Below are 15,083 nucleotides of genomic sequence, written 5' to 3' on the forward strand. Positions count from 1 at the left end.
TAAAAAAGAAAATCCCATTATGAAGGGGATAATTATGATCACATATCATACCATGGTATATTTGGAGGTCTTTAAAGAATTAATCAGGATAATTGAAAATGTTTAAGGGCTGAGAAGGTAGTTCACTTGGGAGGGTGTCAGCTTTATCATACATGTGACCTGGGTGTGAGCCCTTGCTGCCCTCCCTCTTTTTTTTAAGTCTCTCCCTCTCTCTCTCTCTAGTTCTCTTGTTCCCCTCTATCAACCTGAAATAATGAAGCCTTGGGGATAAAAGATAAGATAAAAGAAAGAGAATGTTTTCTGATGTTCTGTTTTTCAACTGGTCAAAATATTTTAGTAAGGTGTCAAAATAAAAGACATCATTATGAATGGAGAAATAAAAGACAGCTTCCTCTTTAATGCAATATTAGAATGAGGTAGCTTTCAGTTGTGCAAGGTGAAATATTTAGAAAAAGGTGTAACTTCACAGGCGGTGAAGCAGGTCTACAGGTGTCTGTCTTGCTCTTCCTGTCTTCCCCTTCTCTTTCCATTCCTTTCTGTCCTATCCAGCAACGAAGACATCAACAACAACAACAACAACAAAACAACAAGAGCAACAAAAGGGAATAAATAAATATTTAAAAAAGAAAAAAGTGTAAAAAGTGCTCTTTTCACTTAAAGTAACAAATAATCTGATTAAATATCTAATAATATTTATAACAATTAAAGTAGTTACAAATAATACAACATGATTTATTGCACCAAAGTAAAAGACTCTGGGGTGAGTGGGTGGGGGGAGAGAGTTTAGGTCCTTGAACAGGATGGCAGAGGACCTAGTGGGGGTTGTATTGTCATGTGAAAAACTGAGAATTGTTATCCATGTACAAACTATTGTATTTACTGTCTACTGTAAAACATCAATCCCCCAATAAAGAAATTAAAAAACAAAACAAAATAAAAACAAACAAAAAAAGCCAAAAACAATACAACAGAGAATCTAAACAACTGAGAAACTGTGTGACCATTATAAATATGTATGTGAGACAGAGATCTATGTAAGTTGGAATAGGGAGAATGAGACTGAGGAACTTTACAAGTCAAACATTCCCTATGAGAAAACTTGTATGGGTATTAATCCATGTAGGTTATATAACAGTTATATGGTGTAGTAGAAAGACAGGAGAGAAAAAAGTATGGGTAACATTTTTCTTTAAGTAGGGGTGGATATCAAGGAAAAATAGCTAGTGGGCTAAAGTATAATGAAAACATTACTAGTTAAAAAGTAGTTTTAGGGGCTGGGTGGTAGCATATCTGATTAAGTGCACACATTACAGTGTGAAAGGACTCAGATTTAAGTCCTTGGTCCCCACTTGCAGAGGGGGAAGCTTCATGAGTGGTGAAGCAGTGCTGCAGGTGTCTCTCTATTTCTTTCTCTATCTTCCCCCTCTCCTTTCAACTTTTCCTTCCCTACCTAATAATAAATAATAAAAGTTTCATATTGTATTTTTATTTTGCTGCACTAGAAAATGACCTCAAGGTTTCTCATATGTTTGATGCCACTGGTTAGTCAACCCCTGAGATGATTTTATTCATTTGTTTTTTTCTCTCTCTTTTGCCTCCAGGGTTACTGCTGGGGTTCAGTGCCTGTACCACAAATCCACTGCTCCTGGAGGCTATTTCCCCCCTTTTGTTGCCCTTGTTATTTTATTGTCATTGTGGTTATTATTAGTATTGTTACTGATGTGTTGTTGGATAAGACAGTGTTGGGTAGTTGTCACCTCCCCCTGGCTTCTGCTTAACCATATACCTATATAGGGATTTTACTGATCCAAAGCTTTGGTCTATTTACATAAATCACTTTTACATAAAGCACTCCAGGGCATTGGTGGTTCTATGATAGGATTCTCTCCTGCTCCACCCCTCCTTGTCACACACTGATCCCTTCTTTGTCACACTCTGATTTTCACCAGTCACTTTTCTCTCCACCCTCTCTATATCACATCCTGTTTCCACCCTACTTGGAGAGTATAAAAACAGCTGCTCTTCTGATTAAAGACACTTGGAAATTGCTTTCCGGCTCCGAGAGTTCCAGAGTGTATCTCCTGCGGAAGTTGGTGCAGCACGAGTTCCTGATCCCTCTCCCACACAGCAGCCTAGATCAGCTCCAGTTGAGTTCTCTCCAAGCCAGAGAGCACTAGCTCGGGAAGAAGTACCCTCAGGCTATCCTGGCATCTGGCGCCCGGAACAGGGACACGTAAGCAGCAGATTTTCAAGAAGACATCTTAGATAAGTACACACCTTTTGGGTATCTGCAATATTGTGTTAAGGCACTGTGATTTTTTTCTTTCTTATTGTTTTCCTGAGATCTCTCCACCATGGAAAATCTTTTCCAAATCCTGCATTCTTTTTCCAGTATACAATTTTTATATATCTGGGACATTTTTCTTGGGGCTTCACCTTATATCCTGTTGATCATCATAGCAGCTTTTAAGGGATATATAGGGCAACCTCTCAAAAGGCTTAAGGACCTAGAGGCTGAGGTCCAAGAGATAAAGGAAGTAATCATAGAACTTAACCAGCACCTTAAAAACAAGAAGAAGCAAAGGCCTGTCGTGATCTTGACCCACCCTAATTCCTCTGCATCTTGTCCTGAGGCCCCTATTTTGGCAGACACGTGTCCGAATTCTCCTTTGGACTCCACAGCCACTTCTTCGGCCACCCCCATTTTGGCAGAAACGTGTCCAGAACCTCCTGCTGCCTCCACGGCTGCTTCTTCACCCACCCCTGTTTTGATAGACACATGTCCGAATTCTCCTGTAGCCTCCAAAACCACTTTTTCAGCCACTTGTCCAGAAGCTTCCACTTCGGTGACTCCTCCTACCGCTACACACTTATCAGAGGAAGTCCACACATTTCCGGTCAATGTTGCCCCCAATAGACAAAAACCTCAGGCCTGGTATCCATATTCCGCCACAGACTTGAAGGAACTACGCCAGGCTATCAAAGATGACGGTGTTCATGCCCCATGGACCAGGTCCATTTTACAAGGCCTGCTTCAGAACCTTAATACCCCTCAAGATTGGAGAGATGTGACTCGTGCTACGCTCCCAGGCCCCCTCTTCCTGCAATGGGAGGCATTCTTTTGCGACGAATGTTTACAACAATCACGGAAAAATATTCAAAATCAGCCAGAGGGTAATTTTGATGCATTGTTTGGAACAGGCCAATTAGAAACAGGGATTCAACAGGCGGAAGCCAAGTTTCCAGCGGGGTATTTTGATCAAGTACGCCTGTGTGCATTAAAAGCATGGGAGCGAGTAACACCACCCATGGGAGCAGCCTCAGCTCCCATTCTCTCCCTACAACAAGAACCTGATGAATCCCTCGCTAAATTCATTGCCAGGGTCCAGTCGAGTTTGGAAAGGAAGATTTATAATCTTGACGCTCGTTTTCTCCTCCTGCGATCCATAGTCTGGGATGGAATGCTTCCACATTTTCGACAGGCCTGTATCACTCTTAAAAACGAACACCCAGATACTTGGATTCTAGCTACACAGGATCTCAGATCAAGCTCTTTTCAAGGACCTATGTTACAGGCCTATGCAGCTACCTTACATAAGCAAAAAGGAGCTTGCTTTCAGTGCGGTCGCCAAGGGCATTGGCGTAACCAATGTCCAGAAAATAGACCGCGACCCCGCCTCCAGTCAGGGCGACCCCACCTCCAGTCAGGGCGACCCCACCTCCAATCAGGGCAACCCCGCCTCCAGACAGGGAATCAGAGACCACGAATGCCTTGTCCCAGATGCCAGAAAGGATTTCACTGGAGGAGAGATTGTTGGTCAAGGTTCCATAGGAACGGCACGCCTCTGCCAAATGTAAACAGGGATTTAAACTAGGTATGGGGCTTCCCTTAGCCCCGCCCCCAAGAGGGAAGGAAGCAGGTCGCCCGCTTGGTGCTGTGCCCTTCTTCCACAAACAGAAGCTCAACTTGGGACCCAATCCGTCGCTATACCCACCATGCCAAGTAACAATAACAGAGGGCGAGCAGAAGGAGGAACCCGCGGTATGTGGGAACTTCCAGCATAGAAATAACCGGCTGGAGCAAGAGAAAAGCTCGAATTCGGAGCCTGAGATTTTATGGACCACCCCTGTTTTAGAAAGGGGTCACCCAACTATGACAGTAAAGATTGGTAATATTCCTTTTAAATGTTTGATTGACACGGGAGCAGATAAGACAATATTAAGACAAGCAGAGGTTCCCCAGAGTTGGGAACTCCTCCCAGGACCATGCTTACATGGTGTTGGAGGATTGACTCAGGCATTCTGCACACGAGATTCCCTTGTGTGGGAAGATCCAGAAGGGACTACCGGACGCTTTCAGCCTTTAATAGCTGATATAAGCACCAATTTATTGGGAAGAGACTTGCTGGAATCTTTAGATGTAGTGATATCCTCAGACACCTCTGCAGGACACCACACTCACTCCTGTGAGACTGCTAGACCCAACCAGCACCCCCAATACTAACTGCCACTGTTCGTAACAGAACTCCCCGCTTAGATTGGCTTTCTAATGAGCCTGTCTGGGTGGAACAGTGGCCCTTGCCTAGGGAGAAGTTAGAAATTAAAAAAAAACTCGTCCAAGAGCAGTTATCTTTGGGACACATTCGTCATTCTCGGAGCCCATGGAATACTCCAGTCTTTGTAATTAAAAAGCGCTCAGGAAAATGGCGCCTCCTCCAAGATCTTCGTGCAGTTAATAAAACCATGCAGGTTTGGGGCTCCCCCAAAGGGGTTTGCCTCTTGCTTCCACAATTCCCACAGGAATTCCAATCATAGCTATTGATATACAGGATTGTTTTTTCTCTATTCCCTTACACCCACAAGATTGTAAACGTTTTGCTTTCTCTGTTCCTTCTATTAATAATGCCAGCCCTGCCGATAGATTTGAATGGGTGGTACTGCCCCAGGGCATGGCTAATAGTCCTACTATTTGTCAAGAGGTTGTTAAATCTGCCCTTTTCCCATATATTCATAAGGGCCTTAAGGTTTTTCATTATATGGATGACGTGTTAATATGGGGAGAATTAGATACAGATCTCTCTGCCCTACGTGATTTTCTAATCCCTGCCTTAAAGAGAAGTGGACTTAATGTAGCTCCTGAGAAGATACAGCTAATCCCTCCAATATCTTTGTTAGGCTCAGAGATTTCCCTAACGCAGATTCGTCCTTTAAAACCTTGCGTTACTTTTCCTTCTAATCTTACTCTTGCTTCTTTACAAAGTTTTCTTGGAAATTTGAATTGGCTTAGGCAGTATCTTTATCTGCCTACGAGCTGCCTGCAACCACTGTTCGATCTGTTAAAAGGAAACAAACAGCCCTCCTCAAAGTGTATGTTAACCCCCGAAGCATCCTTGGCTCTGGAAAAAGTTAACCAGGCTCTCCAGGACATGCACCTCGTTCGATTCTCCCCCTCCTCTCCAGTAAATCTTCTAATCTTTAACTCCACCCCCACGGTAGTGGGGGCATTGTGGCAGAAACATGGCGTTCTCGAATGGCTTCATACGCCAGTAGGCGGAGCTCCAAGACTCCTTACCGAGATTGATGCCTTAGCATTTATGGTTCGCCAAGGAAGAAACAGATCGGTTCAGGTCTTAGGAAGGGAACCAGATTCAATCATTCTTCCCTTTTCTCTCACTGATACAGAATGGCTCATACGCCACCATTCTCGTTTTGCCATAAGTTTAATGGGTTTTCCAGGACAATTAGATAATCATTTTCCCTCTGTTGCCTCTACTAGTACCTAAACTTTTCTCTCGAGATCCCATCCCCTCTGCTCCTACAGTGTTCACTGATGGTGGAAAAAAGGGAGCTGCTGCCCTTATATATTATCCAGACCAGCAATACCCCAAACCTCTCTTTACTGAACTTCCTGATAATTCCCCTCAGTACAAAGAACTTTATGCTGTTTTCCTTGCATTAAAAGCTGTACCAGAATCCTTCAACCTTTTTTCTGACAGTGTGTATACTGTTAACTTACTTCCATGGCTTGCTCGATCTTATGTAAGAATTGATGACAACCCACTTTCTCCTCTTTTAATTCAAATTGCCTCTATGCTCTGTTCTCGAACCCATCCACTGTATGTTCAGCACCTATGTTCCCACAGCCCTCTTCCTGGTCCCCTGTCTGAAGGGAATGCTGCAGCTGACCGCCTTGCCTCCACAGGAATTCTCCTAGCCTCTGTCTCTAATCCTGCTGACTTTCATTCCCTAACCCATGTTAATCTTAAAGGTCTTCGAGCTCGATTTCCTGATATTCCTCTGCCACAGTTAAAACGTATTCTTGCTACATGTTCCTCCTGTGCAGGTCTAATCAAAACACCTGCTATTCAGACTCTAGGGGTTAATCCTCGAGGTTTAAAAGCCAACGCTCTTTGGCAAATTGATGTTACCCACATACCTAACTTTGGCAAACAAAAATATGTGTTTGTCTCAATTGATACCTTCTCTAAGTTTATGTGGGCTACAGCTCAGACTGGAGAAAACTCAAAAAAGCTTATAAGCCATATGCTCTCCTGTTTTGTTGTAATGGGCTTACCTCTTCAACTTAAAACGGATAATGGACCTGCTTTTACCAGCAAACAATTTAAAGATTTTTGTTCCCTCTGGAACATTACTTATACTACAGGCATTCCGTATAATCCACAGGGACAAGGCATTGTTGAGAGGGCCCATCAAACTCTTAAGGCTCAATTAAATAAAGAAAAAGGGGAAATTTACCCCCCTAATATCCAGCTGGCAAAAGCCTTAACTACATTAAATCTCTTTAATATTTACAAAAACTCCGACCAACCTCCTATAATTCTTCATTGGCAAACACCACCCACCCTCCCAGCTATTAAAGTCAAATGGAAAGACCCACTTGATAAAATTTGGAAAGGACCTGACCCCCTGTTGACTATGGGGAGGGGTTTCGCATGTATTTTTCCACAAAATTACTCCAAGCCTGTTTGGGTTCCTGCCCGCCATGTTCGGCAATACCCACATGATGGCGCTGATATCCCTGAAGAACAAGAAACACTGCAAGAAGACTGGCTGCAAGAGGACTGGCTACAGGATGCACCCCAGGATCCATAATACAGCATGGCAGAATCAAAAAAAAAAATCTGATTCACAGAACTCTTCCCCTCCCCCGAATGAATGTCTTATGCTATGACTGGCCAGTTGTGTTTTGTGAGTGAGTGAGTGAGTGAGTGAAAAAAAAAAAATTGAGTGAGTTGAGTGACCAAAATTTTTATATGACCCATTGTGCTCAGAGTACTCTGAAAGTTAACTGACTTTATATCAAACGGCTGGATGCAGCCATGGTTTCTGGAGACGTCCAGAAACAGTCCAAAATTGTTCATTTCCCCTTTTGATTTCTTTTTTAAGTCTTGATATCAATATGAAATTTTTAGTCTTAAACTGTGTGAAGATGGTTCAACTATGACAGTAGATCTAAATTCACATTTGAGATGATATATCTTATTTACAAGTTTTTCTCCTCCTGTGTGTTATAAACTATATGTTTAATATGCGTGTTTCAAGTTTGGTAAACATTAACTTAACAGTTAAATTGTAACTTTGAAGTTACATTTTTACAAGAAGAGGTAAAATCAATTCATTTAAGTAACTGAGTGTTTAAGGTAAAACTCTAAATATTCAATGTGACAATTCATCATCTCCTAAGTTAAAATACAAATTCTCTATACAGGACATTTTTGGAGGGCCCCCAAAAATGTCCTGTAAGCTATCTTGTGGAAATTAATCCACAACAAATTTGGCATCAATCCGATATTGTAAATGTACCAAAAAAAAAAAATTGTCACTAAAATGTGTTAACTTTAGTAACCTGAGTTTGCTTAAAAACCCAATGTAAAAATAGTTAAGAATCAATATGTGTGACTTAAATTCGGTATGAAAACTTTGCTATATAAAGACTGCTACATGAGGTCACGTAAGATGACCTTTACACGAAATTATAAAGATACCTAAACCAATTATAATCATTGAGTTATCAATTGTAGTAAACTTCTAATTTGTTACAAAGTTTTTTCATAAGTAATTGACTACAGCTATGACAAGCCTTCGCATAAAGAAGCATCTGCTCATATAGAATCCCCAGAAATCCATCTTGGACCCCTGACCTCTGACATCACCCACAATTACAGCCATCCCCCGAAACCCATGATGTGACCTGACACGATCTAGAGAACCTGATTCACAGACTCCAAAGGACAAGACTTTCCTACTGCCTTTCTCTCAACCATCGGTGTCTGCTCTTCCTGCTTCTGTTTCGCCCACCATGTTTTGGCGGTTCCAGGTCACTCTCTGTAGAGAAGAAAAGTTCCAGTGGCCATCCTCCTCCATCAAGATAGACATGTGGCATTTATTTCCTGGCCGTTGACATTGGACTGATGCTTCTATAGAACTTGCTGGACACTCCTTTTATACTGCTGGACTTCTTGAAGAATGACTGTAGCAGTTCATAGAACTTACCGCCAGCTGACTCGGGATTTTGCAATACCAGATCACCCCTCTAGCCCCTCGGCTTATCAGGCCCCCACTCCTCCACCCATCAGGCTCACTCTGTCTCTTGCTACTCTTACTTATCCCTCCGTCTTGTGCTAGTTCTTTTTAAAGACACTTACACACTATCATTCTGCTTTCTTCCCAACAGGTTTCCGTTCACCCCTACACTGCTATTCCCCTGACAGAGATGAAGCCTTTTACAGACATTGACCCAGTTATATATGGCCATTAAGTAAGAGGAAGATGTTGGGGAACTGTGAGGATATGGTTGAGCTTGGAAGGGCTTGAGCCTGAGGGGTGTGTCAATCCTGTTAGTCTCTCTCTCCACGGAGAGGTTGAGCAAGGAGGGACAGTAGAACCCCCAAAAAGGTGTGCCTCTTATCAGTCTCCCTGCCTCACAAAGTGCCCCGCACTCCTGATACTATGGCAAAAAGTTAAAAAGAAAGGGGGAGATGTTGGGTAGTTGCCACCTCCCCCTGGCTTCTGCTTAACCATATACCTATATAGGGATTTTACTGATCCAAAGCTTTGGTCTATTTACATAAATCACTTTTACATAAAGCACTCCAGGGCATTGGTGGTTCTATGATAGGATTCTCTCCTGCTCCACCCCCTCCTTGTCATACACTGATCCCTTCTTTGTCACACTCTGATTTTCACCAGTCACTTTTCTCTCCACCCTCTCTATATCACATCCTGTTTCCACCCTACTTGGAGAGTATAAAAACAGCTGCTCTTCTGATTAAAGACACTTGGAAATTGCTTTCCGGCTCCGAGAGTTCCAGAGTGTATCTCCTGCGGAAGTTGGTGCAGCACGAGTTCCTGATCCCTCTCCCACACAGCAGCCTAGATCAGCTCCAGTTGAGTTCTCTCCAAGCCAGAGAGCACTAGCTCGGGAAGAAGTACCCTCAGGCTATCCCGGCAAGACAGAAATGGAGAGAGGAGGGGAAGACAGAGAGGGAGAGAGAAAGATAGACACTTGCAGACCTGCTTCACTGCTTGTGAAGCGACCGGCCCTGCAGTGGAGAGCAGGGGCTCGAACCGGGATTCTTGCTCAGGTCCTTGCACTTTGCGCCATGTGACTTAACCTGCTGTGCCACCGTCCGACCCCCTTATTCATTATTTAAGTTCAGAGAGACACACAGAGAAAGGAGAAAAAGGAAGAGACACCATGACAGAACACCATTCTTGGAGTCGTGTCATCCCCCCCCCCACGCCGCTGTCACTGGTACTCACTTGTGATGTTATTGTCTAAATTCAAGACCGCACACATACATGGTAAGATGCCTGTTCTACTGAGTGAGCAATCAATACGTCCTGCCCTAAATTCAGAAAAACTGTGAAGAACTTTAACAAATATCCATACTATTCTCATCAGCCAGGAAAACTTATGAATTGTTTTGGTGAGTTTTATGACTTTTAAAGGGAAAATCATACCCAAGTCTCATTAACTCATAATTTGACAGAGATAATCTATTTTTCTTAGAACTATGAATTGTGGCATGTTTATCACAATGAGTATTTTTTCTTTTCTATATTTATGATAACTGTAACTATGTATTGAATATGTTGTCTTATTAAACTATCTGAAATGATTACTGTATTTTTTGAAGTAAGAGTTATTGTTCGATTTTTTTTCCTGAGTAAAGTTTCCCAAAGAAAATGTACTTTAACTGATGAGTTTTTAAAAAGTTTTTTAAACTATCATCTGTACAACTGTTTTTACTGTTAACTGGTTAAACATTTTCTTTGTTATGTGAAGTTAAAATGTATTTTTAAGTTTCTACTGCTGTTTTTTTTTTTTTCTCTCTCAAATACCTGCAAAGCTTCCACGTGCTACCATGTGACCCAGAGGGCTGGCTTTACTGATCTCTATCTATGTGAAAGCTTCCTGGACTTTCACATTTCTTGGTGGGCTTAAGAGGATATTCACAGAGCGCTGGGAGAGGGAACAGCCAAGAACTTGATCCTCAGGTCCCTCTTTGTCATCCATGAACTGTGTCCCTGTACACCACAGTGTCTTTTTGCATGGCTTTACTCTCTCTAGGATCTAGGAGTCATTCCTTCCTTTTCATCTTTAATCCTGGAAGCTTTCTTTTATCCCTAGTCCAGAAATCTCTTGGTCTCAGAATTCCCGACTGCTTTAAGAGTTTCTCTCGGGTGCCAGGTGGTGGTGCAACTGGTTGAGCGCACATATTACAGTGCGCAAGGACCCAGGTTGGAGCCCCTGGTCCCCACCTGCGGGGTGAAAGCTTCACAAATGGTGAAGCAGAGCTGCAGGTGTCTCTCTGTCTCTCTCCCTCTCTCTCTCTCTCTCTCTCCCTTCCCTCTCAATTTCTGACTGTCTCTATCCAATAAATAAATAAAGATAAAAAAAAAGAGTTTCTCTCAAAATGTGTCTCGTGATTCCATTTGAGTGTAGTACCTGTTTCCTATTCCTACTCCCAAAGGTAAAAATAGCTTTCATTGGGCGGTAGCACAGCCGGTTAAGCAGCGCAGGTGGCGCAAAGTGCAAGGGCCAGCTCAAGGAACCGGGTTCCAACCCCTGGATCCCCATCTGCAGCGAGTCGCTTCACAGGCCGTAAAGCAGGTCGGCTCATCTTTCTCTCCCCCTCTCTGTCTTCCCCTCCTCTCTCCATTTCTCTCTGTCCTAACAACAACGACATCAAAAACAACAATAAACAGCAAGAGCAACAAAAGGGGAAAAATAGCCTCCAGGAGCATGGATTTGTAGTGCAGGTACCGAACCCCAGCAATAACCCTGGAGGCAAAAAAACTAATAATAATAAGTAGAGTCCAAAATATGTTTCTCTGAGTATATTTACATATTTCAAAGATGCTTAATTGAATAGTTTTGTAAGTAGTAATTCATCGAATAAATTATTAAGAAATTAAGAAATTGTGTCATGGAACCATACATAGCTTAAGATTTCTTGCTATTTACATTTGTTTTGCACAAATAATTACCATTATTATCAATATATGGATCATATTAACTTTAATCAAAGAAACATACTGGTCATATTCATATCACAATATATGGGTTGACACTGAGAATATATCAAGCTCACATTTTTTGCCATTTTTTTCTATTTTATTGGATAGGACAGAGAGAAATTGAAAGAGGAGGGATAGAGAAGGAGAGAGACAGAGATACCTGCAGACCTGCTTCTCCGCTTGTGAAGTGTCTCCCCTACAAGTGGGGAAGAGGCTCATATTATTTATGTCAATATATGATTGCATCAACTGATATTGCATTGCTTTAAGGTAGGTACCAATGAACACTTTATATAGTTTATTTTTAGTTTTTTTTAATATTTATTTATTCCCTTTTGTTGCCCTTGTTGTTTTATTGTTGTTGTTATTGATGTCATCGTAGGACAGAGAGAAATGGAGAGAGGAGGGGAAGACAGAGAGTGGGAGAGAAAGATAGACACCTGCAGACCTGCTTCATCGCCTGTGAAGCGACTCCCCTGCAGGTGGGGAACCAGGGGCTCGAATCAGCATCATTTCGTCAGTCCTTGCACTTTGCGCCATGTACGCTTAACCCGCTTCGCTATCACCCGACTCCCACTTGAAATGTTTTAATTAAAAATGGTTATATATAAAATATTTATTATATGGATAGTATCAGGCTTACATATTCTAAAATCTTCATATTAAATTATTTTGTGTCTGAAAGAAAAGCATACTAACATATTACAAATATACATTGTGAATTGAAATAATTAAGAGAATTTCATGTTTATTATATTTCTTAAAAGTTTTTAAATATTTATTTATTTTCCCTTTTGTTGCTCTTGTTGTTTTAGTGTTGTAGTTATTATTGTTGTTATTGATGTCATTGTAGTTGGATAGGACAGAGAGACATGGAGAGAGGAGGGGAAGACAGAGAGGAGGAGAGAAAGACACCTTCAAACCTGCTTCACCGCTTGTAATGCAACTCCCCTGCAAGTGGGGAGCCGGGGGCTCGAACCAGGATCCTTACGCTGGTCCTTGTTCTTTGCGTCACGTGTGCTTAACCTGCTGCGCTACCACCCGACTCCCCGTTTATTATATTTCATGAGATGTCAGAATCACAGAGTATGTGGGAGTTTAGTGGTATTTACATAAAGAAACACTGATTCATGTAATATAGTGTCATGCATACAAGGAGGCAAAACAGATAACTGATACAAAAAAACTGTGAACTTAAAGCTTGCTTAGGGCATTAGCCTTCCTTTGTTAAGAATCTAAGGTATGTTTGGGTTGTTTAGTGTGGAGGCAGCTTTACCAATTTCAGGGCATTAGAATAGCATGTTATTTACAGCTTTTCTGCATTAAATTGCTGGAATTGTTGGAATTTATATTAAACTCCTTGCACATTTACCGACAAAACATTTTTCTTAATTAAAAATGACAAATGGTTTGGAAACTATTAATTTCTTATTCCAGACAACACAAACTAGAGCCCAACATTTCCAAATATTTACTGCTAACATTTTTCTCTTTGAAAATGACTTAGGAAAATGAGGTAAACATAAAATGTAATATTTATTTTTCAAAAATTATGGAAAGTGCTTGCCACCAGTTCACACAAGGTAGGTCATTTAACTTAACTGGACACTGTTTATCCAATCCTGTATTAGTTGACTATCAACTATACTGATGGATACAAAACAAAGCAAAACATCTCCTTCAGTAGTTTCAAGCTTGTAAGTTAAATTACCCCATTCAGTTTACTGATTATTTCATATCCAGAATGTAAGTCTACTTTAAGAGTGCACTGAAAAATAACAGATAGTCAACAAGTTGTTCTGCTGTATATCTTAACTTTTTCAGCCACCAGGTTCCAGATGCTATGGTGATGCCAACCTGACTTCTCTAGACAGATGACCCCACCAATGGGTCCTGGAGCCCCACCTCCCAAGATCTGTGCCCCACTAGGGAAAGAGAAAGACAGGCTGGGAGTATAGATCGACCTGTCTACACCCATGTTCATCGGGGAAGCAATTCCAGAAGCCAGACCTTCCACCTTCTGCACTCCATAATGACCTTGGGTTCATACTCCCAGAGGAATAAAGAATAGGAAAGCTATCAGGGGAGGGGATGGGATATAGAGTTCTGGTGAATTGTGTGGAATTGTACCCCTCTTCTCCTATAGTGTTGTCAATATTTCCATTTTACAAATAAAAACTAAAACAATAACAGAGTGAAGTCGTATAGGTTGTACAGATATATATTAATGGTTTAATGAGATATTTATTTGGCTTCATGTAGCCTCAAAACTGAAAGATAATGATGGCATTGAAACATAGAGTTGATGAATACGTAAATGTCAATTGCATATACATTTTAGATCATCACATCATCAATCAGCTTACGAGGGATTTTGGAAAGGTAAAGACATCGGATTTCAGAGCAAGATTTTGTATCAATATAGCCTAAGATTGATAAGAAGTGATTTAGTAAAAGATAAGGACATTGGTAGTATTCAGCACTTTCTTGATTTTTTTTTTTCACCACTGATCTAAGTATAGGCAATTGTTCTCTAAGAACTTGAAACATGAAAGGTAACAGACCTCATTCTTCACCCGCACAGATTAAGTATTAAAAACATCACAACAATAAAGGCAGCAGCAGGAAGCAAATGCAGTTAGCAATGGAAGGGTGGGTACAGCATTTAAACCGAGAGCTTTTATGCATTCACTTAGAGATTCATTTTAAATTTAGCTCTTCAATTCATCTGTCTCCAGGTATCTTCTATTTCCTATCTAGACCTAATTTTTTTCTCATAGAATTATGTATCATCTGAACATCTGAGAAAATAAAACTTCACCATATAAAATTGTTTACAGCTTCAAAAAGCACAACGTAGCGCTATTATTTTTTTTTTCACACAGAAAGACCTGTCTTTTTATTACCTTCCAGAACAGTTTGAGTTTTTTTTTTTTTTACATATTATTACTATTCTGGGTTTTACATAAGACCTATCATTGGAGGGGTCTGCAATGCACTGCCAAATTAATGCTTATAATGGTATTTTGAGATCATCATCACTACTGACATTTAATGGAAAGAACATAATGCTTGTGATTTTCTTGAGAATTAATTCTCAGTAAAGGGCCAAATTCTATGGAGTCTAAGGATCAGTTATGTATTGAAACACCACTTTCTTTAAATTTACTTTTCTTCAGACTAGAATGTGGGAACTTTTCCTACATGAACTAGATATTAGTAAAAGCTGACTAATAATGTCCAATATATAACTTTCAGTATCTATCCTAGAACACAAAATTCAGATTATTTGTCTTGAAATACTAATAATATCATGTTACAGTTTTGGCCCCAGTAGACTATAGGAATTTTCTCAACTAGAGATTCTGAATCCTAATATTACTGTTTGTGTGAATATTATCAACTTAAAAAATTTTCTGATTCTTTTTTTGTATTTCCTTTTATTTCTTTATCTATTCATCCTCCATTTCCTTAAAGTTCATGAGATATTATATTTTGCTTTCTACTTTTCAGATGTTAAGTTTTTAATCAATTTTTTA

This window comes from Erinaceus europaeus, chromosome 15, assembly GCF_950295315.1.
Source record: "Erinaceus europaeus chromosome 15, mEriEur2.1, whole genome shotgun sequence".
In the NCBI taxonomy this organism is placed as follows: domain Eukaryota; kingdom Metazoa; phylum Chordata; class Mammalia; order Eulipotyphla; family Erinaceidae; genus Erinaceus; species Erinaceus europaeus.